This window comes from Equus asinus, chromosome 15 (genome assembly GCF_041296235.1).
Source record: "Equus asinus isolate D_3611 breed Donkey chromosome 15, EquAss-T2T_v2, whole genome shotgun sequence".
Lineage (NCBI taxonomy): Eukaryota > Metazoa > Chordata > Mammalia > Perissodactyla > Equidae > Equus > Equus asinus.
This window is the reverse complement of record NC_091804.1, coordinates 18,416,082-18,442,128: the sequence shown is the minus strand read 5'-3', so window position 1 is coordinate 18,442,128 and position 26,047 is coordinate 18,416,082. Positions and strand designations below refer to the sequence as shown.

Genomic DNA, 26,047 nt, shown 5'->3' with positions numbered 1-26,047 from the left:
CCTAAAACAAAATAATACCTGTAATTAAAAAGAATTATCATTAGAAGGAATGGGACAAATTTACTGACGAGATTTTTCCATACCAAACGGAAAGTCAGCAAATGATTCAGAAAATTTGTAAACAGCTGGTCTTAATCCAACACTAACACATTGATTTTAAAACATACCCAACTGAAGGGGCCAGAGCTGATCTAAGATGCTTAGAACCTCTTTCAGAGTGACCGTTACACAACTCTCCCATCCGCCCGCCTCACCTTCTTTATGTAAGCTCCGCAATCATCCTCAGTGTTTACAGAGGTTTTTGAAACTACTCAATTTTTCCCGTAAATATTTAATTCTCTTGTTGCTACTGATCGAACTATAAACAATGCAGCATTTTTATATAACATGGTTAGTAATGAGAAACTGGGACACTGACGTCAACAGCCCACAGTCTGTAAACCAAAAACACCAGAATTACCAGACACGGCCTCTCAGAAATCAGCCACCAACAAAACAAAAATTTCTCCTCACTCCTTCAAGTTTTTGATCCAGTTTATGTCTAAGTCCCTCCGCATCTGTGGATCAACTTCTAAAATGCGCCTCAGTCAGAACCAGTCAATGGTCTGCAGGTTCTAGGCAGTGGGCAGAGCCGGTGTCCTCAGCTACGAACAGCCAGGCAGTGAACTGTCACCTGTATGCTCGGAGCGACGAGAAAAAGGGATGGACAGAGGGAGCGATTTCAAAGGAAAAAAAAAAATCTAAGACTTGGTGTCAAAGATGACCTTTGGGAAAAAAACAAGAGAGTGTCCTTCGGAAGTAAGGAAGGAAAAGGGCATGACGAGGCAGGTGAGGAACAAGGTCTGGACATGCAGACTTTGGGCTGGCAGGAGCAGGTGCATTTGGCAAGTGCTCACCAAAAGCCACCAGAGCTTCGAAAGAGAAGCTCTGTGAAAGAACAGAGCAGAGAAGGAGATCTGCGGATGGAGATACAAAGGTGTAACTGACGCTCCCAGCTGGGAGACCACTTATCTTGTAGGTATCCCGGATGGAACTGTCTCCCCCTCACCTCCCTCATCGTTAATAAATAACACTTTTGAGAAAGTAACACATACAATTTGACGATGACGGCTTACGGGGGAAAAAAAAAGCTACACACAGAAAACAAAGAGAATAAAAGAAAAACACAAAAATGTTCACAGTGGTGTCATCAGGTGGTAGGATCAAGGATACTTCTTCCTAATTTTTGGAATTTCCCAAGTTTTTAAAATTTATTTTTTAAATAGAAAGCACAGCCTTCTTTTATTAGAGAATGAAAGTAAACATTTTCTGAAAAGGAGTGATCCCCTCTAAGCATCTGGGAAAGCTCTTATAATGGTACACCTAAATAATGACTGGTACTGTATGTAAATTAAAAGTAAATAAATAAAAATACCACTGACATAACATTTTACACCCACCAGACTGAATAAATTTAGTTGTGAGAAGACAAAGTGTTTGAGAGAATGTTTATCAGTAGGTGTGTAAATTCTTAGCCTTCTCTGCAGGACAATTTGCCAATATCTACCAAAATTAAAAAACCGAAAAATCTTCCACTCTATGCCCAACAATTTTACTGCCAGGAATTTACTTATGATTATTCTCCCCAAATTATATACAAGAAATTTCACTGCAGTATTGTTTATAATAGCAAAAATTTTAAAATAACCAAAATGCCCATCAAGATTTTTGGGATGAAGGAGAGGAAAAAAAAAAACAAAACAAGAAGGCATGCTCCTTCGTAATGTCTATGTGCTTAGTCTCACTACTTAAATTGCAGAATGCCTGAACAAGGGTGAAGGAACAGGTCTTAAAGCTCTTGATCCCCAGGACTCAGACCTGTGACCCTGACGGAGAACACCAACAGCAGTAGGTACGCAAATGTTCACTGATAAAAAAATTGAAAGTACGTAAAGGAAAACGAAAATATTTACCTCGTACCTTGTAATGAGTATAAGCAGCAAGACTATGCCCGTTTATTGTCTAGTTTAATCTACTTACTCGGAATTTGGCCTAAAGAAGCCCATTACCTTATCATTAGCATTAACCTAACAATTCATTATTCCCAAGATTGCATTTAGACTGCTGCTGACATGTGCAAAGGGTGAGAGGGCAAGCATAAGAGTTCTAACACCAAAGGGCTGTCAGCACAACTCTATCACGAAACTCAGCGGGACAAAGACTGGGTTTCAGACGCACCTAAATGCTGTGACGTGCACCTGTCCATACGCTTCCCGGTACCAGCCGCTGAGCTACATCTCCTTGTCCTGCCGAGGTCCAAGGTCAAAACCACATGGGGAGGTCCGGTTGGCAGAGTCAAAACCTAGCTGGAGAAAAACAAATGGTAAATAAAAATAAAGACTAATAATAAACCTAGCAGGAGTCACTTGGTACGAGCGGACTTCTCCCTCAGCTGTGCCCAATCCTGGAACCCGTTCTATTCCTTCCTCACTCCTAAGGAACATCTCTGAGGCCCCAGCCTGTCCCTGGGCAGGATCACAAACTCTCCGTTTGCACAAAATATTTTGGAATATGGTATTTTAGAACTCCTTGGAAAAAGCAATTTTGCATTCAATTGGGTTTTTTCCTTGATAATTTTTTCCCCTGCTTTTTCTCCCCCAATCCCCCCAGTACATAGCTGTATATTTTTAGTTGTGGGTCCTTCTAGTTGTGGCATGTGGGATGCCGCCTCAACACGGCCTGATGAGCGGTGCCGTGTCCGCGCCCAGGATCTGAACTGGTGAAACCTTGGGCCGCCAAAGGCAGAGCGTGCAAACTTAACCACTCAGGCACAGGGCCGGCCCCACCTTGATAATTTTTTAACTCCATATTTCCTAGCACAAGGCCTTGATTCAAAACAAGTTTTTAAAGATTTTAGTTCTCACTATGTGCCAGGCATTGTGCGACACATTATACGCGCATAATTTCATCTTCACAACAACCCTTGGGATCCCCTGGGCCCAGACTTTACAGGTAAGACAACCCAAGAGGGGCGAGGCCTCCTGGTCAAGGTCCTGGGGCATGCAAGAGATGTGACAGCGCAGGGGTCAGAGCCCATCAGGGCTATGACAGCAGAGCCCTCATCTCTAGTCGTAACTCCACATGCCTCAATGCCACCACTAGAATAAACTGAAATTACTATGTTTGTGGGGAAAACAGAAGAGAAGATTTAATTACTCAAAAATCATGTTCTTTTAAAGCCTCTTAAAAATGTATGAAAACATTGGGAGGGTGCTTCCAAAAGAGCTGGGTCACATTCTGTTTCTTAAACTGGGTTATCAACAGGTCACCAGATGTTCATTTTATTGCTTATTAAATGGATGTATTTTGCATACTCTTGTACCTATGCATTCACTTTACAATAAAAAGAACCCAGAGCTTGACTCGCTGTCTCTCAGAACAGCCAGTGTGGCACCAGTCATGAGCCTGGCCTTTTGTTATGAAGAAAAACCCACCAAGTGACACAGGTTTAGCCAGATCCCAAGTTTCTTATTGGAAAATACTTAGGCTACGAATCTTTCAATTCCACTGTTTGTTCCAGGCGAGTTAGCATCACCATTCACCGATGTTATCAGCACATAAATGCCATTAGACTTGTACCAGCCCAGCATTCAACGAGTCTCCAGTGATCCATATTTTTCTTAATTTCAGAAACTAGACAGTGGTCTTTTGCCGTGTAGGACAAAATATATTACTCATTTTAAGTGATGAGAATATGAATGCAGAAATTATGTTTTCCTCTAAATATATGTCGCACGCAAGGCAAAAAAAAAAAAAAGAGAAAGGTAACTGATTCCCCAAAATAAAATCTTCACAACCACAAATCTATTTTAAGCTGTGTTTATTAAAAATTTACAGAGTCAGAAGGGAGGCACAAAGGCAACATCCATCAATGAAGATTAGTCAAGAAGAGGAATAATGGAAAGATGGAACATGAATGGAACATGAAAAAAGGTAACAAAAGAAAAGCTTTAGAAGAACAGCTTATTTTCAGTTAAATAAACTGTAATAATATTTACTGTTCTTTGAAAAATGCAAGTTGCACAATATGGACAGTATAATCCCACTTTTATTAAAAGTATAATTATACAGTACATATTTGTGGGTACCACAAAGGGTTAGAAAGGATAAACATCAAGCCACCTCGAAGTGTAGGGGGTAAAGAGGTGGTGTGACTTTCAAAATTTGCTTTATACAATTCTGACAAGTTAGAATTATTTTCCAACATGCTTATGCTTCTTTGGTAAAACCTTTAAAGAGCTAAAAAATATTAATTAAAAAAAAGGTCCATGAGGGCAAAGCTGCAAATTAACAAAACGTCATGTTAGCTACAAATCAGAAAAACTCTGAAAGGGCAAGTGAAGGTACCCATGAAGATTTATTTTTGGCAAGTATTTTTTTAAGCTGATCGGTAAGACGAGTACTTGGAAGGACCAGCTTTCTACTCCACTGAACAGCTATCGGAAACCAAAACACAGAACTGGGTCAGAAGTTCTAATACTGGAAAAACACACATGTATTTTGGAGAAGGGAATCTCTGAGAAAGGAACGAAGCAGGAGGAGCCACTCAACAAAAACAAGACTGAGTTATCAGTGAGCATCCTTGAACTTGTGTCACAGCGCCAGCAGAACACCCCTCCCCTCCTTAAGTTCTCCCAGATTCTGGAAACATGAAAACCGGCCCTTTGCACACAAGGCTACAGGGCTGAGATCAAAGCCCAGGCCCCAGTGAGTAATTCAGAGGAAATGTCACTTAGAGCACAATGACACGCCACCTGACTTTCCCCAATAAAGGCCACTCAGAACTCACAAGAAAATGTTCACAGTGCTGCTCTTGTTTCTTAACTGGAGTTTGCCAAAGTACTATATGCCTTGACTTCCAGACTTCGATGTCAGAGAGAAAACACATTCGCCAAAAAGTTTTAGGGGAAATATAGAAGTGTCATCTTTGTATTTTACCATTTCCTTAAAAATGGATGTTAACGCTTCAGAAGCAGGAAGGATGTAACCCCAAGGCCAATACCATCCACCGGCCGGAAACTTTGAGCAGCCGAATCATTGCATCAATTCAGTAGATGCCAAAGAGGCTGACAAAACACCTACTCCTGAGTTAAAAAGCAAAAACCTCTTCAATAAAAATTCAAATGACACCTGCTGAATATGACAAAGAAGATCTTCTGAAAACAAGGGCAAACACAAAACACTACGGACTATTCCCGCTTTAACATTTAGTTCGTATTTTTGAAAGGACTTCCAAAAGCAGTACACATATGTACCTGAAAATCTTGATGAAGTGGACAAGTTTTTTAGGAAAACTATTTTTTGAAAACCAAATAATAAACAAATAGAGGAAACTACAAAAGCGAAGAACTGTCCTCAAAAAAAGTGCCAGGCTCAGACTAGTTCACAGGCTAGTTATTTCTTAACCTTCCCAGTAAGAAATGGGAAATGGGAAACTCTCCCAATTCCTTCTGGGGAAACTGACAAGCTAACAAAAAAAAGCAAAAGAAAAGAAAACTGTATGTTAACCTTACTTGCCATTCCTAGATTCTTTTTTAACTTTTGCAAATATGACATGCGAAGAATGACATCTGGTTTCAATTCTTGACTTCTTTGATCCGTGCGTCTACAGTTCTCTTACGAACTGTGAGTACCTTTTATCCATTTTTTCACTACGTTTATTTTTTTCTTATTCATTTGTAAGAGCTCCTTATAAAGACATTAACCCTTTATCATGTTGCAAACATTTTCCCCAGAAAAAGTAAATGACTGCTTTTTTCCACTCTGTTTATGCGACTCGAAATAAAGGATACATTTTTAATCTCTGAGTCAAATCTAGTATCTGTTTGCAATTTCTTCTAATATTTTCGTGATGAGAAAGTCCCTCCCCATTCCAAGATCAGAGAAATATCTGCCATGATTTTTAGCCAGATATTTTGGGTCAAAATCATTTTAAAACGTTTAACAGCCATCCCTTTAAAAACGCATATGCAATAAAACCATTGTTCGAGGAAAATAACTAGATGAGTATAATTACATTCATTCTAATCATAGAACAAGTAAATGTCCAATATTTAAGGACTGGCTAACTAAATTACGACAGAAAAATACTTCATAATAAAATACCACCAAGTCATTCTATAGTATACTATCTGATAACATGGGGAAACAGTCATGATCTCTTACCAAGTGGGGGAAAAAAAATAGAACATCTCCATTTTTATATAAAAGCTACAATTATTTGGCAAGTTAGGCAGCCTAGATGCTGACCTAAATATTAACGGTGATTCCCCCTGGGTATCTTATTTCTTTATGCTTTTCTGTTTTACACATTACTAATGAACATGCATAATATTTGTGATTAGAAAAAGTTTAAAGTTCATAAATACATATGCAAAACAAGTCACTAAAAGTAATTTTGCCCACATGCTTAAGTTGCAACTGTCTTTCAAAAAAATTTTAAAAGCCTTTCCTTCACTTAACATACCTAATCCCATATTACAAATCAAGCAATAAACACTTAATTCAAGAAAAACGGGGGCTTCGACAGTCTTCCCAGTTACCTGAGGATCTGAGGAGTAATGCCTGATTTATATTCCTGGCAAAACAACCCAGTTAAAAACGCAGCCCAACGGCAATTGGTGGTAATATGTCAAACTCGGCTAACACAAACAGTTCCATTTTCTCCTTAAACTCTGCCTTAGCCTGTGAATAAGCAGTGTCGAGTTCAAGGTGAAAAGCCTATTTTACGTACGCTAACCCTAAAGCCTTTCCAAAATGTCTAGGAGTGATCAAGATTAGATCATAATCTGATTAATGTGACTCAGGGTCAGAATTCTGAACTCAGAACCAGGAAAGACCTGGAAACGGTCATGAGGGAGTCCCAGGCGGGCTGTTTCCCGCTAGCTGTGCCCCAGTGTCTGACCCACCACTCAGCCAAAGAGGGTGCTTGATAAAACTGCGTGGGACAATGAAACAATGAACACAAAGGGCTCAGAAATCCCAAAGCCCCACCCTCCGATGGCAGTGGGGGGCACCGAGGGGAAGCAGAGACAAACCCAACTGGAAGCAGCAGGAGAACCAGAACCCAGACGGGATTCATTGCTCACCAGAAACTGTCAAGAGGAAAATAACGCCAGGATATGCGCAGAGGGCGCTTGGTGCCTGCTCCCTGTGCGTGCTACACGCATGACTAAATTCCCATCCACAACTTTAAGGAGTTAACAAGACTAACAAGACCTAAAATCTAGTTAGGACAAGTGTTTCCAGAGACCTGGAATACGAAGGGAAGCCCATTTTTTGGAAAAAGCCTAAAGAATATAATTAGAAAAGTCATGCAAGGCTATTATGGAAGTATGGAGCAAAAGTCTCAAATCTTATTTTTTAATAGCACTGAAGCAAAAGTAAGGAATTAAGGCACAAGAGCTCCATCAGCCCAAAATCGCCACCACATGTGCACAGAGGGAAGCACTAAACACCAAAAGCATCAGAACTCGAAACTGGAGGGAAAAGCTTGTAAATGACACCTGGCTCTCCTTTCGGACTGTTTAAAATAAGAGTACCCAACTTTCAGGAAATCCCACGTCAAGTTCTCATTTACTGGGACCTAGATGTTGAAAATCTTCACGTTCAAATTTTATCTTTTTTAGTTCAGCTGATTATTCTTATCATACTCTAACAGGCAAAGCAGATTTGAAATCTAAAAAATATTTTAAACTAAATCACATTCTGATAGATTTTTATTTATCTTTAAGAAAAATGGTTCCCTGGATGGTAATTAGTCTTTGGGTGATGAATACGATGTAATCTACACAGAAATGGAAATATAATGATGTACACCTGAAATTTATATAATGTTATACACCAATGTTACCACAATAAAAAAAATAAAATGAAAAAAAAGCAAAATGCTTCCTTTGAAACTTTAAAGTTTGAAAACTGAGATTTTTATTTTGAAAACTAAACCAAGAAATACGATCTACAAATAAAACTTCTCAAATACATCTTAAAATAAAATTACAAGACAAAATGGGAAAAATATTTGTAACATTTATTAAAGTGCTAATATCTTGGATATAAAAAGCACCGCTATAAATCACCAGGAAAAAGACAAACACGAAACCAGAAAAATTGGTAAAGGAAATGAATAAGTCAAAGAAAATATAAACGGCCAAAAAACTCATTAAAAGTGTTCAAACTTACTAGTTATCAAAAAAAAGCAAACTAAACATGATGATTCTATTCTTCACCCAAATTGGTTTAAAAAGAAAGCAAAGAAAAAAGTTTAAATATAGGAAGAAGCCCATTAACCTGGCTGCAGTATCTGGCATGTATGCCATGTAAGTGTCAAGGCCTTAAAAATGCAAATATGCCCCTTCCAAAAATGGAGCCTAAAGAAATAGAAAAATGCCCATCGATTTCCATACAAGGCTGTTCATTATTGTGCTATACTCACCACAGCAAAAACCAGCTCACAAGCTAAAGGCCCAACAATAGAAGGATTTGTCAACTAAAACATGATGCATTCAGCACAAATGAGCTGTTAAAAATCATGTTTTAAAGGGTTATTTAATGATTCAGTTATATGCCTAAGATACGCCTAAGTAAAAACATAGGGTTATATTTTGAAGCAAATGCACATATACATATATGTGTGCATGTATACATACACACAAACACAGAAATTTTCCCTTCAAATAAACTAGAAAAAACAATATTGAGTAAAAGAAGCTACTTTATGTGTAAGAGTTTTTACCACAATCCTAATACTCCTTAATATTCTAAGACCTGTCCCACTTCTAGATATTTCTCTAGTAATTCTGATCTTAATTCTCACCAATAGCTTCATGTACTTCAATAGTAATTCTAACCAGTACCTTCACTGTTCTTTACACGACAATCCCTAAAATAGCTATGAATTTCCTGCATATTCTTCTCAAATCATTCCATTTCCTACGGCAAGAAGGCAAAAGACACACAAACTCCTAAGAAATGACAGATATTCTCCAGGGACTCTGCTCTATCCTTGCTCTCTATACAGACAAGGGACAACTACAGACACCCAGGAGGAAGTCAACAGCAAAATCATTTAATTTCTCAGGAGAACAATGTCAGTGATCATATTAAATTAAGAGAAAGTGCATAAACAGACTTCTCTAACGCATTCTTCACCAATGTGACCTGATGCTTCTCCACGAGGATCTACAGCAAGCAGTATGTACATTCTTCACCAATGTGACCTGATGCTTCTCCACGAGGATCTACAGCAAGCAGTATGTACATTTCCGTCCCATACTATGTTCAGTCAACTATGCAAAGGCTTTAAAATCGGTAAATATCTGGATTTTAGTTCACTTAGAGCAATGGCTCTTGACCCTGGCTGCACACTGGAATCACCTGGGGGATTTTTTTTTTTTTGAAACCCTGACCCTCAGGCTGTACTCCTGATCAACTGCACCATCTCTGGGATGAGACCAGCAAGTAGTTTATTAAAGTTCCCAAGATGATTCCAATTTGCTGTCAAGGTTGAGGACCACTGCCTTGAAGCACGTCTTTCTAACAATAGATAACGAGCTCATGAGAGTGAGGAGAAGTCAACTGAGTGGGCTGGGGCCCAGGAATTTTTTTAATTAAAAAAAAAAAAAGAATGGAATGAGGCAAGCTAGAGTGGGCTAGAATGTCAGAATGCATTGCTCCTAGTGCAGATAAATATTGTCTCCTAAAATTTTTCAGTTAAAAATATGTAACTCTTGGCAATACTACCCAGATTGATCTATAGATTCAAAGCAATCACTATCAAAATCCCATCTGCCTTTCTGGCAGAAACTGACAAACTCATCCTAAAATTCAAATGGAAATGCAAAGGACTCAAAACAGCCAAAGTAATCTTGAAAAAGAACAAAACTGAAGGACTCACACTTTTCAATTTCAAAACTTAACACAAAGCTACAGTAATTAAGACAGTGTAATACTGATATAAGGATAGACAGATAAATCAATGGGAAAAGAAGCGAGAATCCAGAAATAAACTTGGTCATTCTGGTCAGGTGATCGTCAACAAGGGTGCCAGGACAATTCAATGGGGGAAAGAATAGTCTTTTCAACAAATTATGCTGAGACAACGGGAAATCCATATGTAAAGGAATGAAGTTGGACCCCTACCTCACACCGCATACAAAAATAAACTCAAAATGAATCAGAGACCTAAATCTAAGAGATAAAACTATAAAACTCTTAGAGGAAAACACAAGGGTAAATCTTTGTGACCTTGGCTTTAGGCAATGTTTTCTTGGATATGAGCGCAAAAGCACAAGCAACAACAAAAATAATTGATAAATGGGACTTCATCAAAATTAAAAACTTTTCTGTTTCAAAGGATATCAGAAAGAAAGTGAAAAGACAACCCCATAAAATGGAAAAAATTATTCACAAACTATATATTCGATAAGAAACTGGTATGTAGACTACATACAGAAATCTTACAAATCAGCAATAAAAAGACAATAACCCAATTTAAAAAGAGGCAAAGGATTTGAGTAGACCTTTCTCCAAAGAAGACATACAAATGGCCAATAAACAATTAAAAACATACTCCACTTCGTTAGTCATTAGGGAAATGCAAATAAAAACCACAATGAGATACCACTTCATACCCACTAGAACAGCTATATCAAAAAGACAATCACGTGTTGGCGAGGATGTGGAGAAATTGGAACCATCATATGTTGCTGATACACCCACTTTGGAAAAGTCTGGCAGTTACTCAAAATGTTAAACATAAAACTGCCAAATGACCCAGTAATTCCACTTCGTGATATTTACCCAAGAGAACTGAAAACGATCACATAAAAACGTGTACACGAACGTTCACAACATAATTCATAATAGCTAAAATGTATAACAACCCCAGTGGCCATCACCTGGTTAGTGGATAAATAAAATGTGGTAGTGATACATGTTACAACATAAATAAATCATCAAACATCATTTTTAATGATGTTTAATGATTTTACGATAAATCATAAACACATTATGCTAAGTAAAAAGCCAATCACAAAAGACCACATATGGTATGATTCCATTTATAGGAAATGTCCAGATAAAGGAAATCCATGTAAGTGAGTGGGTGCCAGAGGCTGCAGGGGAGCGGAAAAGAGGGAGTGACCGCCACTAGGTATGGGGTTTCATTTCAGGGTGATGATAATGTTCTGAAGTTGGAGGTGATGGTTCCAACACAACTCAGTGAGTACACTAAAGACAACTCAAGCGTAAAAAGGGTGGCTTTTATGGTATGTTAATTATATCTCAATAAAGCCTTTTTTTTAAGGTTACTCTGTGTCGAGCTCCTCCCCCGTCGTTCCCACAGAACCTCACGTGGTTCCTTTCCCATGTGACAGTGGGGAGAAACAAGTTCTCCAACTCGAAGGCCTCACTGCGGAGCTACGTTATTTCACAACTAGATCACAAAAGTCAAGTTAGGGCATCACAACTAATTTTTTTTTTCATAAAATAGGAATAGAAAGTATCAGAATACACAGCACATAAGGTCACATGTGGTTTTGTGAAAGCTTTTTTTGAGACACATGCACGCACACTCTGACGTATGTATATCAATGAAAAGTGAGTCCGTCAAAACAAAGTCTGGGAAATATACTTTAGAAGTTGACTGACACCTATTCAAGAAACACAACAATGAGTACGGGATCTCAGAGTGGAAAACAAAGTTGAAGCCACTTTAGAGCACTACCCTCAGCACTGAACTAAACACCAGAAAAAGTGAAGTGGACCCGTGTCTGTTCTTACTGGTCAAGCGAAGAAACAAGATTTCCTACCGCACGTACTCCCAGGGCTTCTGAGCCTCCACTCCCCTGGCATTCAGGGCCCCTCTGGCCGGCTCTACAGGAGATCCCACAGGGAAGCGAAGAGGGGGAAGGTGCAAACACCGCGCTCCACACCAATCATCCAGCGTGGGGGCAGACGCAGGCTGCTGGATGGGCAGCCTGGAAATGCAGGCCCCAAAATCACACTGGGGGTCAAGAAGCAGGACCAAAAAGGAGAACTTCAGCAGAAAAGGAAAATCGGTATTGCTGGCATATTCAGTTTATCTTCACAGGGACGAAAGAATAAAGGAAGAGAAACAAGAACCCACAAAACTTCTCTGTGGGAGAACATTTTCAAAGACTGGAGGTCAGAAGCCCTGACACAAAAGACGCCAGCAGCCGCACAACAGGGCGGCATGGCTAGAAAATAGAAGCCCTTGGGATGAGGCAGAAGGAGAGACAGAACTCTCATAATTCCTCCTGGCAAGAAATTTGAGGTCATCCTCAAATCAGCAGGGAAACGGAACTTCTTTGGAGAATTACCACAATAACAGGGACAGAGTCCACCAAGAATTTCTGTGCTACACAAAATCTCAAGGTCAACGTCAAGGTGACAAACTTTGTTCATTCAAAAACACCATGTGTGATATGTTAATTTAGTGGAAAAGACATTGAAAATAGGACACTTCAATATTAATAAAGATTATACGTAATACTGCATTTCAATAAAAACTGAGAATAAGGCCCACTACGACATTTAAACCTGTTCTGTAAGTACTCTACGATTTATTAAGAAAAAGAAATGTATTAACTGTAAGAAGAAAAAAACCAAAATGGTCATTTGCAGCTATTGTGATTGCATACCCAAGAAACTCAAGAGAACCAGTTGAAAAAAAGAGTAACAGAGTCTGGTTAGGTAGGACCACAGCAGACACAGGGCTAGTCCATTTTCCTCACGGACACTCAAAACAACTCTGTTTCCCAGCCCCCTGGCATCTACCACATGGCCAAGAGACTGTGGCAGAAAATACCACTTATTTCCAAGCTTGGCCCATAATAAAATCTTCCATGCACAAAATTCCACGGCAAATTTAGAGGCCACATTTTGAAGTCAGCTGTGCTATATGATGGAAAGAACCTAGTTCCTCAACTCACCACTTAAATTTAGAGGCCACATTTTGAAGTCAGTTGTGCTATATGATGGAAAGAACCTAGTTCCTCAACTCACCACTTAAATTTAGAGGCCACATTTTGAAGTCAGTTGTGCTATATGATGGAAAGAACCTAGTTCCTCAACTCACCACTTAGGGGAGAACCACCCAGAAAAACGTGAGAAAGAAATGTTTACTTTGTTAGGACACAGGTTTGGCTGGCATTAACTACCCTGAATAATACATGTGGTCAGTTATAAGACAAATAGACTGCACGTAGATATATGCTCTGCACCAGTTAGGAAACAGTCTATGTGGGCAGAAGGGAGGAACAAGGGGGAAATCACCTCATTCTAAATAGCAAACATTTAAAAATAAAGAGCAATAAACAAGAAATCTACAGCCCCTATCTTAAGAAAGACTATAAAAATGACAGCTATAAAAGATCTGCATACGGGTCGGCTTCGTGGCCGAGTGGTTAAGTTCATGCTCCGCTTCGGCGGCCCAGGGTTCGCAGTTCAGATCCCAGGCACGGACCTACACACCGCTCACCAAGCCATGCTGTGGTGGCATCCACATACAAAATAGAGGAAGACTGGCACAGATGTTAGCTCAGCAACAATCTTCCTCACCAAAAAAAAAATATATATATATATATATATATATTTTGAAACCTTAAATTGAAAAATACTGGAAAAAAAATTGAGCATAGGCAATACCAGATTTTAAAATCCTACTATAAAGTGATTATAATGATGAAAACAGCAAGGTCATGGCAAAGGAATGGAATAAAAGAATAAGTCCTATGACAGATCTAAAGATTCAGCATATGATTATGGTGCTATTTTTACATTAATAAGAAAAGGATAAATTAATGAATAAATGGTGCTGGAGTAAGTGTAAAGGAAAAAATAATCTTCATACCACACTCCAATACAAATATTGCATTAATTATAGCTAAATATAAAAAAAAACTAAGAGAAAATATAAGTGAATATTTATAAAATCTTGGGGTAGAGAAGACAGGGGAAAGAAAAAGATTGACGATTTGAATTCAAAGCATAGAACAAATATTTGAAACTTATGACCAAAAACTGCAAATCTCAGTAGCGTATTTCTCAAACACAGTGAAAGCAGGATTAAATACAACATATTTAGTAGCATCAGCTTTATTCAAAGATTAAGGAGGAAAAATGTTTCATATTAAACCAAACACTGATGCTTCTGGAATAAAAAATTCAGATTACTTTTAGAAAAAACAAAAGACTTAAAAGAAGTGTCATGTTAGTTATACTCCCTAACACTTCAAAATAGGCATCTATTCCCCCATACCATACTTTTGTGGGCTAATTTGTTAAGCAATGTCTTAACATATAAAAGAGCTCTTGAGAATAAAATATGAACTCAATAGAAAATGCTCAGCACTGATCACATATATATTATGGGGAAGCACACTTTCTCTATAAAGGGCCAGAGAGCAAAGATTTCAGGCTTGCAGGTCATTCAGTCTCTGACATGGCTGTGTTCCAATAAAATGATTTACAAACCAGGTGCTGGTGGTTCCTCCCCCAGCAGCATACTCATCACCTGAGAACTTGTTAGAAACGCAGGGGGCTGGCCCTGTGGCGCAGCAGTTAAGTTTGCACGTTCCACTTCGGCGGCCCGGGGTTCGCAGGTTTGGATCCCAGGTGCGGACATGGCACCGCTTAGGCACACCATGCTGTGGTAGGCGTCCCGCATAGAAAGTAGAGGAAGATGGGCATGGATGTTAGCTCAGGGCCAGTCGTCCTCAGCAAAAAGAGGAGGATTGGCGGCAGATGTTAGCTCAGGGCTAATCGTCCTCAAAAAAAAAAAAAGACCCAAGAGTTAACTTAGAGAAGTTAACCAAGCCCCAGTTCCTTCATCGATAAAATGCAGACCAGAACCACCTTGCCCACCAGTTGTTAGGACTAACAACAATGACCTGAAGTGCCCAGCACAAAACTGATGCCCGTGGGTGCCACCATTATTGCACTGGCTAACACATGGGGCTCACTGTCTAGTCTTTCTTGGGTCCCCTCTACTGTTTGGAGACCCTCCTGGAGAGAAGAGCATCTTTCAAACTGCTCTCTCATGCAACTTAAAGATGAGGGGATTGAACTCTGTAAGATCACAGACATGTCAATGAGAGAGGTGGCCACTGAGCCGGGTGAGCCGGGTACTCACTGAGATGCCCCAGGGCAGCTGACACAAGGAGGCCTGAAGGATCACCTGCTTTGGGAGGGAAATGTATGGAAAGAACCTGTGAATGAAGAAGGCTTTCCCCACCATGGACCAGAGAGAGCCACGGCTTGGGGCAGCCGGGCAAGCAGAGGCCCAAGGCAACCCTGACCTTCTCGCTGAAGGACAAACCTGAAGGACTCATCGAGGCTGCAGAGAAACAATGAATAAGGAAGAATTTGAGTCAAGACAGTGGCTAACAGGAAGAGGAGGAAGAGGCTTCGAGCTGCGATCTACAGTTGCTGAGACGTTCCGGGCAGTGCGAACGCTTGTCTTAAGTCCTGAACGAGATCCTCCCTGAAATTATAAGCTGTGCGTTCCCTCACTCATTACACCCGAATACCTAGGCATTCGGTATATGCAAATCATGTCTGCCACACTTTCTGGGACTTAGGGACTTGTCAAGGGGCATTTCTGACAAATCCAGATTTCTCTCTTTAGATTCTAGGCTCGCATAACACGCAAAATGAAGTAGTGCAAGAAATGGTTAATGAATGAATGAATCGATGGACCTCTCCTTCATGGGGTAAATATTCACAGAGGGCCTTAGGGGCCACCTAGACCTGAGGTCAGAGGAGAGAAATAAAGCAAAGGACAATGAGAAGTTCCCAAGAAGATTTACATTTCCATAGAGAAGGATCTTCCCCAAAACATCCACTCCCTCCTTCGCCACTGCATCATAGCAACTTAACATGACCTATACGGCTCCTTGGGCGTCTCAGTTCACGGCCAATTTCATGCTCGGTGCTCAGGCCAGAAACCTCAGTACGGCCCTCAACTCTCTTTCTCACCTCCCACATCTAGTCCATCAGCAATCTCCTCAGCCCCACTTCACAATGAGACCACTGCTTACCACTCCCCTGCATCTCCCGGACTGACCCAGGGTCCTCAGCCCTGCACTAGCTGGTTGCCCTGCAGCCCAATCCTGTCCTCCCTGCCTTCAGTCTGTTCTCACACAGCAACAGCCAGCTCGTCCCCATTCAAAGCGAAGTCAGTCCGTGTCCCTCCTCTACTCAAAATCCTCCAATGGCTCCCACTCCCCTCAAAGTAAAATCTACAGGCCTTCCTAGGTGCCGCACAGCCTAACATGATCCAACTCTCATTGTCTCTGTGACCTCAAAACCAAATTCTCTCCCTCTGCTGCCTCAGGCCCTTTGCAGCTGCTGTTTCCTCCACCGGGAATGCTCTTCCCCCAGATACCCACATGATCCACTTCCTTCACATTTTCACTCAAAGATGACTCAGGCCCTCCCGTCCCACCCTTCCTAGAATGTCAGCTCCCATCCCAACACTTAATACCCCCGATCCCACCGGATTCTTCTTCAGAGTGTGAAGTCTCATTGTCTGCCTCCCCTCCACTGGAGTGTGAGCTCCATATGGGCAGGGAATCTCCACGTGGCATCAGTAGCCTCTCAACAAATGTATTAAAGGTGTGAAAGGCCTATGAAAAGCATAAGCTGCAAGCAGACCTCAATAATTGGAGAGCCAACACCCGAGACCCTGCGACCAAATCACAGGCTAGAAATAGCCATGCCAGGGAGAGGAGGAAGAGAGCGCCACAAAGGGCTCGTTTAAACCCCGCAGCAGTAACGCACAGCTCAACCTGGAGCAGGAATGTTCCCTAGCAAAAGAATAAAAGAAAGCCCAGACACAGCAGCCCTCGGAGGAGAATATAACTGGAAGAGCAGCAGGGAGGGAAAATGAATTAATGAGGTTACCAGGCGTTGGGAACCGACTTGTGTGCTGGGAGTTTTATAGGCGACGCTGGCAAATGGGTCAAGGAAGGACTGTAAAATGTTTAAATTAAAAAAGCCTAAGAGGATTAAACACGTTTTTAAAAAGCTTTCATTTACTAGTACAAAGCACTATATAATTGCAAATTATGCCTGCTGACTTTTAATTCTCTTAACCAAAATGGGAAAATTCCTCAAGCTACCACTGGTGCCAGAAAGGAGTGCCCAAATTGATCCCAGGTTTGCCTTCAGAGACACGGAAGAGGATACTAAGAGTTAATCAGGATTTTCGATATCCAGCAAACCAGACCTTAGGCTCCTGGAGGGCAAAACACTGGGTTTTATTCAACAATGATGTGTTCGACAGCACCTGGCACTGGATTAGCAGATTGGCTCATGGATGGAAGGCTACCTGAGCTTGCTCCTGGGACGACGCCTCATTTTTGCCACGCTAAGTCCACTACACTTTGCTATGCAAAGCGTGAAACCTAGCAAAACTCTCTCCGACGTTCTAGCCAGGTACTTCCATAAGCATTTCTGAAACATCCCAACAGACATTAAAACTCAGCTTAAGTAATGGTGCCACAGCCAGAAAACACAACTGCCATGCAACAAAAAACTGTCAATATGAAAAGCTCTTGAAATACTTATTTTCTTAAAAGAAAAAAAAAATCACTCTGCACTTTGAGCAAAGAAACCAAAAAACAAACGCCCTGGTATTCAAAGAAAGAAGGCACGCGCCATTTTGGCAAAGGAAAGAGTCTAGAAAGCAGACAGCTCATGCTCAAGCTCTCAGGTGAAAGAGGCAGCAGGCTGGACACACCCACTCGCCTCCTTTTAACAAGTGTGCCATGAGGGCTTACACCGGGCACACCCACTGCAGGCCTTTTAAAAGGCCAGCGCCCAAAAACTATGAAATCGTGGATGAGTTAAGAGAGACCAGGAGTGATAGGTTCAGCAGTGATCCTGATAGAGTCAACCATCACCCAGCAGAGAATTAAGAATTTTTGAGCTGCAAAGCCCTTTATAAATCTCACCAGAATCAAATGTCTTCAGGGGCCAGGAGGGCAAACTCAAGTGCAAAGGTGAAAAGTCAGGTGTAGACAACTGGAAATGGTGAGGTCCAGCCTAGCAGCATTCAAATGCAAAAACATAAAAATAAAAAGGCTCCAGCCACCCCTGATTCTAGTCTCTGGCTTTAAAGGAAGAAAGTGACCAAGGGAGGTCACATGGCCAATTAATGACAGCTCCAACCACACTGTCTCAGGACTCCCGGTCTGCCAACTCACACATCCCCAGGCTTCTCGGCACACGGATGACCCAAATGTCAGCAGAGACAGCATCTTCCCGCGCCTCTCCTCCCAGCACTGCAAGAATAAAAGCAGCAGCTACTGCTAATAATGCCCCAGACCCAGAAGTCCCTCATGGGTGACTTTCTTCCACCTGCATTTGCCCGCATTTACCCTTTGCCCTGATAATCGAGAATTTCCCATCAGTCATGCTTCAAACCCTCAGCCTGTAGGCCGAGTTCCTGTCAGCTACCCATCCAAGGGGACATCAAGAGTCAAAGGAAGGAGGAAATCCTGCGCCCTTAACGTAGTCACAATCGAAAATGTCAATTTCTCTTTCCAGCAAGGTGGCAACAAGGGGGACCCACGACCCCCGGGGGACAAGCCAGACAGAAGGACCCTGGGGTGGGAGCCGCCGCTTCTAAAATTACTTGGCGCAGCCTTTGTAGGAGAGAAGAAAGAGAAAATGTAAAAGGCACCCCCCTGCTCGATGGTCCCGAATTCCGGGGCGCGGGGATGCCCGCGCTCACGCCCGGGGAGAGCGAGGGGAGAGCGCCCCCAGGACATGCGGGCCGAGGGCCCGGGAGGCGGCGGCGGCCAGCCCGGTCCCGAGGGGACCCCACTTGCGTCCCCGCGGCGCGGCCTGAGGGCCCCGGCGCGCTGCGGCTCCCGCGGCCGACAGCGGGGAGCGCCCCGGGGTCCCCGGGCATCCACGGGCCCCGCGGCCCGGGCGGCCGGCGAGCGCGGGGACCCGGGAAACGGGCCGGGATGGGGGGCGCAGGCCGCGCCGCGGGGCCGGTGACAGCGCGCGGGGGCCGTGCCAGGCCGGCCTCGTGGGTGCGGCGGGCACCTCGCGGCCGGGCCGGGCAGGTGCGGCCCGCGGGCCGGGCGCGGAGCGCAGCGGCCCGGCTCTCACCTGGCTGCCGCTCGCCGGGCTCCCGTCCTGCCGCTGCAGCGCTCGGCGCCGCAGTGCCAGCCGCCGCCGCCGCCGCCGCTGCCGCCGCCTCCGGTCCCCGCGACAGCCGCCTGCAAAATGGCGCCGCCGAGGGGCGGGCCGGGGGCGGGGAGCCGGCGAGCCGCCCGCCCCCGCGCCGGCCTGGGCCCACCTCCCTCCCCGCCCCCGACCCCCGCCCGCCGGCCTCGCCCCGGGGAGGGCGGCCCTGCCCCCTCCCACCCCGCGACCCTCGGCTAGGCGTCCCGGGTCCCCGGCTGCCCCCGCGCGGTGCCCTGCGGCCCCCTCCAGGTCCCTTGTATTTCCCTCTCCTCGTGGAAAGCGCCCCCCTGCAGGTCCCCTCCCGTCACACCTGCTCCTGGGGACCCACCTCGAACGCAGAGCGCTCGCCCTGAGTCTCCCCGTCCCGGTCCCCCATTTTTACCCTGCCTGACACCGAGCCCTGTCATCGCTCCGCGAAGATAAGCAGTTTGCGGCGCCCGGGGCTCCGTGACTTGGATGCTTTAAGGCGATGTCACGGTTTCTCCAGTTAGGCCGTCAGGTCTTTTAATTTACTGGACACCATAGACACACCGAGGCTTCTCAGACTCGAAGGCCCCGGGGATCGTGCCTAAGCGCGGGTTCTAATTCGGTGGCTCTGAGCCGCAGCCCGAGATTCTGCATTTCTGAAAAGCCCCCAGGCGATGGCCAGGGGTGAGGACCGCTGAGCAGAAAGGCTGCCTGTAAATTCGTGGCCCTCATCTTTGGTGCATCGCGGCCTCACGTGGAGTTCTTCATTAAGACGGGACCCCACCCCCAGGGCTGCTGAGGCCGGGGGTCTGGAGTGAGGCTCCAGAATTTGCTTTTCTGACAAGTTCCCAGGTAATGCTGATGCTGCTGTTTGGAGATCACACTTAGCCAGCCACTGCTGAAGACTATCTGAACACATGGCCAAAAAACACCTAGTAATTACCGTTTCATAGAATCTTCCATCTTGAAACCACTGTCGTGGCTGCTATTACAACCTAATAATAATAACCGAGTAGTTCCCCAAGCAGTTCTTGAGAGAGCTAAAGAATTGTGACTGTGTCTGACCTCACATGCGGAGGAGTACATTTGATCATCAGAGTTTTCAGCCTGTTTTACATAGTTTGGGGCTCTGGATATTGTAATATCCAACACATATAAATGGGAGGGAGGGGTGTGACCAGCAACTGTGGGAACTTTACCGGATAAGGAAGGTGTGGTCTGCATCTTTGAGAATCAGTAATGTGTCATCCTAGTTACTTCTCTAATAACTTGCATTTTCAAAATACAAGAGTTGGCTTGTAAAATTCAGTACATGCTGGAAGGCTAGGTGTTTCGATCCTCACTGAAGATGGAGAAAATAAGGGCGAAGCTTCTGTGACCGGCACCTAGAGAAAAGTCCCGCTGCCCTGTACATCTAACAACCGCACCATCCTTCTACAGCAGTGAGAGCATTTTCCAGACAAGTTTTTGCCGGGGCGGGGGTAGAGAGCGGGCGTGAGGGTCGGCCTGCGACATGCGTCCTGCTCAGCCAGAGAGGAGAGATCTGCTCGAATAAAAGAAGGGGAGTGAAGTGCTGCTTCTTCAGTGTCTCCATCTTCTTCTCTAGACATTTACAGATTTTCTCTATTCTAAAAGAACTTCCAGTGTCCCAGCCTCCCCAACCTTCCTTTCTACCTCTCTTCCTTCCCCCTCCTCCCAGTCACTCCTCAGGCCATGTCACTCCCTGCTTTTTCAGACACCACCAGTGACCTTCTAATTGCCAAGTCCAACTGCCTATTTAGAGTCCTGTTCTTTGATGGCTCTGCAGCATTCCACTGACTTCTTTTCTGGCAATAGTACCTCTGGGTCTTGCTTACTGTCCTACACTCCCCCCTTCCCATTCAGTGGTGTAAGATTTGTCCACGCTCATTCTAGGATGTTGGTTTTCCTTAACATCTCCCTTCTCTCCGTCTTGTCCCTTGCTCTCTCCTTCTCGAACCCCTCTGAATGGCAGGCGTCTCCTCATGGTTCCCAAATCTCTCTCTCCAGACCAGACATCTTTCTGAACTTCTAGACACACATTTCCAATTGTCTCCTAGACAACTTGCCGTGGATATAATTCAAGAATTTAAAATACGGCATCTTCACTACTCGTTATTCTCCTCCCGCAAACTTGTTTCTTATCTGGGTTTTCTCATTTTGCCACCAGAAACTTTGAGGGCAGTTCTTGTGAGTCTGTTTGTCCCTCGGCTCTTATGTCCAGTCTGTCACCCATGGTCCGTTCCAGCAGGAAAGTGTGTCTGGAACTCTCTTCTCTGCATTCACCATCCCAGACCCTCACACGTTCTTCCTTGGACTATTGAAAAAGCTCTCTCTGGCCTCTTGACCTCAAGAGTTATCTCCCAAACCCACTCTTGTTATCATCCTGAAACACAGAACTGACCATCTGGAAATCCTTCAGGGCCTCCTGGTTTGCAGAATAACATGGCAAAAAGAAACAGAATACAGGCTTTTTCCCAGGACAGGCTTCAAGGCCCGTCACCGTCTACTCTCCAGCTACTTCTTTATTTTTCTGACCAAAGTACTACTACTGGCAGACCGGAGTCGATCTCAGGGGTGACCCTGACTTCAACCTTACGGGGTTCTTGTGAGGGTTAAGTGAGATCATTCATATAAAGTGCTTATTCCGTGCGTGAATTGAACACATAGGTGTTCAATCAATGTCCTTATTTTTATATAATTATTTTTATCATCATCATCAGTTCAAAACCTACATGAACACTTTCCTATCCTGGCACAGCTGATACGCACAGGGTTTTTTCCTCCTCCGTTAACTTCTCTGGACTAAATCAGCGGAAAATATCAAGTACGTTTCGTGACCTGGATAATTTGATTGAAATTTCTGTCATTTCCAGGCTGTGTTATTTTTGAGACATAATTGTAGCTTGGGGCTATTCCGTCTTCACACAGTGCTTTGCTTTACAATATTTATTTCCAATATCTCTCTGGAGTCTAGAACTGAGCTCAGCAAACTTTTTCTATAAAGGGCCAGATAATGAATGTTTCAGGGCTTTGTGGGCCAAGGGGCAAAATCAAGGATATTATATAGGTACTTATATAATGAGAGAGAAAAAATTCCCACAAATTTTTATTGATGAAATTCAAAATATAATGATAATAATTGAATATAATCTTTATGTAATACAGGTCTACTAGTGAGAAGAATGGAATTGGGGGGGAGGGAGAAATAAGATTTTGCTTAATTGAAAGTTAGTGTTTCCTGTCATCAAATCGCAAATATTCATCCGTAAAAACCGTCCTTAGTTGGTACAAAAAACAGGCCGTGGGTCTTAGTTGGCTGACCCCTGAGCTAAACCATAACTCCCCTCACTTTGGGTTGTTTCTTCAGGGTGATAAAGGACCAATATAATTTTTAATAGATCTTCAGTGATAGAAGAAAGCAAAACAATAGTCATCTCAAGGTCAAATCAACTCAAGGGTAAGAGTTTCATACATACACCATCTCTACGGGGGAGGGGGGGAGGTGGAGGGGGAGGGGGCGGAGTTTGGTACTGACATTTCCTAAATCAGTCTCACACTGGGACATGCCCAGGCAGGCCCCTGTCCTGCCTGAAATGATTTTTTTTTTGCATGTTTAATGAGTTACATTGTAGCATAGTTTCAAGTAGCAAAAAAAATTGAAAAACAACCCAATGTCCATCAATTGGGGAATGACTGAATGAACGACGGCGTAAGCGTTCTATGGAATACCCAGGCAGCCCTCTCCCCACCCCGCCTCTACACTTTCTTTCGTTTTTATTGCCGTATGATTCACACACCATAACATTCGCCACGTGAAAGTGTGCAATTCAGTGATTTTTAGTATAGTCACAAAGCTGTACAACCATCACCACCATCTAATTCTAGAAGATTTTCGTCACCCCCAAAAGAGATCTCATACCAATTAGCCAGTGACCCCCTATTCCCTGCTCCCTGCAGCCCTGGCAAATGCTAATCTACACCCTATTTCTATGGATTTTCCTCCTCTGGAGATTTAGTATAAATAGAATCATGTAATATGTGGTCCTTTGTGCCTGGTTTCTTTCATTTAGCGTAATGTTTTCAAGGTTCAACCACAATGTAGCATGTATCAGTATTTCATTCCTTTTACTCATTGTGGGAAAATATACATAACATAAAATTTACCATTTTAACCATTTTTTTCTTTTCTTTTCTTTTTTAAATACTTTTTTTTTTTTTTTTTTGCTTTTTCTCCCCAACTTCCCCCAGTACATAGTTGTATATTCTAGTTGTGGGTCCTTCCAGTTGTGGCATGTTGGATGCTGCCTCAACATGGCCTAATGATCGGTGCCATGTTCACACCCAGGATCCGAGCAGTGAAACCCTGGGCCACCGAAGCAGAGTGCGCGAACTTCACCACTCGGCCCCGGGCCTGGCCCCCCATTTTAACCATTTTTAAGTGTACAATTCAGTGGCGTTAAGTGCATTCATCACCTCTATCCGTCTCTAGAACTTTTTATCCTCCCAAACTGAAACTCCATACCCATTAAACAATAACTCCCCGTGGCCCCCTGGTAACTACTATTCTACTTTCTGTCCCTATGAATTGCTTATTCTTGATACCTCGTACAAGTGAAATCATACAATATTTGTCCTTTTGTGTCTGACTTCTGTCACTTAGCATGTTTTCAAGGATCATCCCTGTGGTAGCACATATCAGAATTCCATTCCTTTTTTTTTCAATTTAATTTTTTTTTTGAGGAAGATTAGCCCTGAGCTAACATCTGCTGCCAATCCTCCTCTTTTTGCTGAGGAAGACTGGCCCTGAGCTAACATCCATGCCCAAATTCCTCTACTTTCTATGTGGGACGCCTGCCACAGCATGACTTGACAAGCAGTGCCATGTCCACACCCGGGATCTGAACTGGTGAACCCTGGGCCGCCGAAGCAGAACATGTGAACTTAACCGCTGCGCCACCGGGCTGGCCCCAACAGATAGATTTTAACAGATAAATGTGCACTTAAACAGATAGATATTCCCAAATCGTATTCCAAAAAGGCAGATCCTTTAGACTCCCTCCCACAGATTTTGAGAGGGTCCATTTCCCTTTGCCCTCACCAACCTTGGATGTTATTAATCTTTGCTAATCTGGTAGGTGGCAAATAATACATTGATGGCTAAATTTTGATCCCTTTTTAGGGGCTAGAGGCCTCAGCCCTCGGAGAGGGACTAGGTCATATTCTGTAGTGATCAACCACTGAGCATGAGTCGCTCCAGGCCTCAGGCCAGCTCTGTCCTGCCGGCTCACAGCCTGGACCCTTGTGTTCTCACAACCACGCCCCACCCTCCAGAGGGGCATTCTTAGCTTCTTATGTTGTGTGTGGTGAGGCTTCTTGCAGATTTCTCACCTGCACTCCTAGCCACTGCTGGTACCCTGAGGATACTGCTTCCTGACCTCTGGTACCCATGGCTATGTCTCTCCTGGTGGTAAGCCTGGTGGGCAAGATGTCATTTTAGGGTATAACCATACAATGGAACATTTTTCTACCTTTAAAAGGAATGGAATCCTGGGGCCAGCCCGGTGGTGCAGCGGTTAAATTCGCACATTCTGCTTCGGCGGCCCAGGGTTCGCCAGTTCGGGTGCTGGGTGCGGACATGGCACTGCTGGGCAAGCCATTGCTGTGGTAGGCGTCCCACATAGAAAGTAGAGGAAGATGGGCATGGATGTTAGCTCAGGGCCAGTCTTCCTCAGCAAGAAGAGGAGGATTGGCAGCAGATGTTAGCTCAGGGCTAATCTTCCTCAAAAAAAAAAAAATCTATCTGTTAATATCTATCTGTTTCAATGCACACACCCTTAACCCAGAATACCAGTTCTGGGAATCTCTCTGGCAGGAACACTAACTGGCCGGCACGGGGATTTTTGCACGTGTGCTCAAGGAAGCATTGTTCCCTGCCCCTCAGCCTCCTCTACCCACTCTCCTCACTCAGCAGCCCCTCCATGGCCTCCCTCCTTCCCTTCCTCCTACCCTCCCAAGCCCTCCCACACTCTCTATCCAAGCCCCACACCCACTTCGCCCAACTGAAGCCCAGCCCGGGTCAGCAGCAAAGCCCTGAGCCATGATGCATGTGGGGTCTCCCACCTGGGCAACCCTCCACTCTTTATTTGTCCTTCACAAGGTACCTCTCCTACCCCCTACCCTCAGATAACCTCAAATTCCCTGTCTATCCATTTCCCCCGACTTGCTTCCTGCTTCTAGGAGACCATCCATGAGAGGTGCATTCCCTCAGCCCCACCTCCCTTTTCCACAGCCCCACCCACCCTTGAGGGACACCTCCTCTCAGTCTCTGGACTGAAGATCCCTCGGACACCTCCCTCCCTCAGGTGTCCTTCTCTGCATCTCAGCACTGACCAGTCCTTTCTAAAACTTGCATCACCCCCACTTCTTGCACCTCTCGCACCTTCTCAGCTCAGCTTCAGTCCCTGTCTCCTGGTTCTGACTTCCCTCCTATCTTCACCCCCTGGCAATCTGGCTTCTGTTCCTGTTTTCATCTGAAACCGCCTGCTAAATTAGCCTTTTCCTCTGAATTGCACAGTCTAGGGGATCTTTTCTGTATGCACCTTACTGAACTTTCTGGAGGCATTTGGCACAGCTGGTGCTGCGTTTTCTCAGGAAACGATCTTCTCCCCGGGCTTTGTGGCTGCATTTCCTACTGGTTCTCCTACTTCTCTGACCATGATTTTCTGTCTCCTTCTCAGACTCCTGTACCTCCTACCCTCTTCAAACACAGGTGTTGGGGTCAAGAAAAGTGTGGCTG

At 43.9% G+C, this 26,047-nt stretch overlaps 1 protein-coding gene across 2 annotated transcripts in view; it reads right to left on the bottom strand.

The window, feature by feature from the left end:
- SLC23A2 (solute carrier family 23 member 2) overlaps positions 1 to 19,321 on the bottom strand; it is a 145,100-nt gene extending 125,779 nt beyond the window's left edge. Inside the window, exons 1-2 of one of the 2 annotated variants that reach the window (XM_044748853.2) lie at positions 19,186 to 19,321; positions 2,218 to 2,345 (exon numbers count right to left, since the gene is read on the bottom strand). The gene's annotated coding sequence lies outside the window, so the exon portion shown is untranslated. The remainder of the gene's footprint in view (positions 1 to 2,217; positions 2,346 to 19,185) is intronic. The other variant, XM_044748854.2, reaches the window with a different exon arrangement.
- Between the last annotated feature and the right edge of the window lie 6,726 nt (positions 19,322 to 26,047).